The 5,000-nt window shown below is 37.0% G+C and overlaps 1 protein-coding gene across 1 annotated transcript in view; it reads left to right on the top strand.

The window, feature by feature from the left end:
* The window catches only part of LOC113525172 (tetratricopeptide repeat protein 9A), a 9,460-nt gene that overhangs the window by 1,916 nt on the left and 2,544 nt on the right, over positions 1-5,000 (top strand). The window lies entirely within an intron of this gene.

Below are 5,000 nucleotides of genomic sequence, written 5' to 3'. Positions count from 1 at the left end.
TTACACACATTACACACACACACATTACACATTACACACACATTACACACATTACACACACACACATTACACACACACACACACACTATACACACATTACACACACACATTACACACATTACACACACATTACACACATTACACACACACATTACACACACACACATTACACATTACACACACATTACACACATTACACACACACATTACACACATTACACACACACACACACATTACACACACACATTACACACATTACACACATTACACACACATTACACACACACATTACACACATTACACACACACACACACACACACATTACACACACACATTACACACATTACACACATTACACACACACACACACACATTACACACACACATTACACACATTACACACACACATTACACACATTACACACACACACATTACACACATTACACACATTACACACACATTACACACACATTACACACATTACACACACACACACACACATTACACACACACACATTACACATTACACACACATTACACACATTACACACACACACACACATTACACACATTACACACACACACATTACACACACACACACATTACACACATTACACACACACATTACACACATTACACACACATTACACACATTACACACACACATTACACACATTACACACACACACATTACACATTACACACACATTACACACATTACACACACACATTACACACATTACACACACACACATTACACACACACACACACACTATACACACATTACACACACACATTACACACATTACACACACATTACACACATTACACACACACACATTACACATTACACACACATTACACACATTACACACACACATTACACACATTACACACACACACACACACATTACACACACACATTACACACATTACACACATTACACACACATTACACACATTACACACACACACACACACACACATTACACACACACATTACACACATTACACACATTACACACACACACACACACATTACACACACACATTACACACATTACACACACACATTACACACATTACACACACACACACACATTACACACACACACACACACACATTACACACACACACACACACACTATACACACATTACACACATTACACACTTCATACACACACACACATTACACACATTACACACATTACACACACACACACACACATTACACACATTACACACACACATTACACACATTACACACTTCATACACACACACACATTACACACATTACACACACACACACATTACACACACACATTACACACATTACACACATTACACACACACACACACACACATTACACACATTACACACACATTACACACACACATTACACACATTATACACTTCATACACACACACACTATACACACATTATACACACACACACACACACATTACACACACATTACACACATTACACACACACACACACACATTACACACACACATTACACACACACACACACACACACACACATTACACACATTACACACATTACACACACACATTACACACATTACACACACACACACACACATTACACACATTACACACACACACACACACATTACACACACACATTACACACATTACACACACATTACACACACACATTACACACATTATACACTTCATACACACACACACTATACACACATTATACACATTACACACATTACACACACACACACACATTACACACACATAACACACATTACACACACACACACACATTACACACACACATTACACACATTACACACACATTACACACACACATTACACACATTACACACACACACATTACACACATTACACACACACACACACACACATTACACATTACACACACACATTGCACACATTACACACACACACACACATTACACACATTACACACACACACACATTACACACACACATTACACACATTACACACACACACACACACACACATTTCACACACACATTACACACATTACACACACACATTACACACATTACACACACACACACACATTACACACACACACACACACACACATTACACATTACACACACACATTGCACACATTACACACACACACACACACACATTACACACATTACACACACACACACACATTACACACACACATTACACACATTACACACACACACACACACACACACATTACACACACACATTACACACATTACACACATTACACACACACATTACACACATTACACACACACATTACACACATTACACACACACACACACATTACACACATTACACACACACACACACTATACACACATTACACACATTACACACGTCATACACACACACATTACACACATTACACACACACACACACTATACACACCTTACACACATTACACACACACACACACTATACACACATTACACACATTACACACATTACACACTTCATACACACACACACACATTACACACACACACACACACACACATTACACACACACATTACACACATTACACACACACACACACATTACACACATTACACACACACACACACTATACACACATTACACACATTACACACATTACACACTTCATACACACACACACATTACACACACACACACACTATACACACGTTACACACATTACACACATTACACACTTCATACACACACACACATTACACACATTACACACATTACACACTTCATACACACACATTACACACATTACACACTTCATACACACACACACATTACACACATTACACACACACACACACATTACACACATTACACACACACTATACACACACACACACATTACACACACACTATACACACACACACACATTACACACATTATACACACACATTACACACACACACACACACACATATTACACACACACTATACACACACACACATTACACACATTATACACACACATTACACACACACATTATACACACATTACACATTATACACACACACATTACACACACACACATTACACACATTATACACACATTATACACACACACACATTACACACATTACACACATTATACACACACACACATTACACACACACACACATTATACACACACACACATTACACACACACACACTATACACACACATACATTACACATTACACACATTATACACACACATTACACACATTACACACACACGCACACATTACACATTACACACATTATACACACACACATTATACACACACATTATACACACACACACATTACACACACACACACATTACACACACACTATACACACACACACACATTACACACATTACACACACACACATTATACACATTATACACACACACACTATACACACACACACATTATACACATTATACACACACACACTATACACACACAATCATTACACACACACTATACACACACACACATTATACACACACATTACACACACACACATTATACACACACACATTACACATTATACACACACACACATTACACACATTATACACACATTACACATTATACACACACACACATTACACACATTATACACATTACACATTACACACATTACACACACACACACACACATTATACACACACACACATTACACACACACACTATACACACACACACATTATACACACACACACACATTACACACATTATACACACATTACACATTATACACACACACACATTACACACACACACACATTACACACACATTATACACATTACACATTACACACATTACACACACACACACACATTACACACACACACTATACACACACACACATTATACACACACTATACACACACACATTACACATTACACACACACACACATTACACACATTACACACACACACACATTACACACACATTATACACATTACACATTACACACATTACACACACACACACACATTACACACACACACTATACACACACACACATTATACACACACACTATACACACACACATTACACATTACACACATTACACACATTACACACACACACACACACATTACACACACATACACACATTACACACATTATACACACACATACACACATTACACACATTACACACACACACACATTACACACACATACACACATTACACACATTACACACACATACACACATTACACACATTATACACACACACACATTATACACACACATTATACATTATACACACACACACACATTACACACATTATACACACACACATTATACATTATACACACATTACACACACACACACACTATACACACATTACACACACACACACTATACACACACACACATTACACACACACACACTATACACACACATTATACATTGTACACACACACACTATACACACACACACTATACACACATTACACACACACACACTATACACACACACACATTACACACACACACTATACACACACATTATACATTGTACACACACACACTATACACACACACTATACACACATTACACACACACTATACACACACATTACACATTACACACACACACATTATACACACACACATTACACACACATTATACACACACACACATTATACACACACATTACACACACACATTATACACAATATACACACACACTATACACACACACATTATACACACACATTACACACACACATTATACACACTATACACACACACTATACACACACACATATTATACACACATTACACACACACATTATACACACTATACACACACAGATTATACACACACACATTATACACACAAACATTATACACACACACACATTATACACACACATTATACACACACACACATTACACACACACATTATACACACATTACACACACACATTATACACACTATACAC

The sequence above is a fragment of the Pangasianodon hypophthalmus genome, chromosome 3 (assembly GCF_027358585.1).
Source record: "Pangasianodon hypophthalmus isolate fPanHyp1 chromosome 3, fPanHyp1.pri, whole genome shotgun sequence".
Taxonomy (NCBI): domain Eukaryota; kingdom Metazoa; phylum Chordata; class Actinopteri; order Siluriformes; family Pangasiidae; genus Pangasianodon; species Pangasianodon hypophthalmus.
The sequence above is the reverse complement of the archived record's forward strand: the minus strand, read 5'-3'. Positions and strand labels throughout refer to the sequence as shown.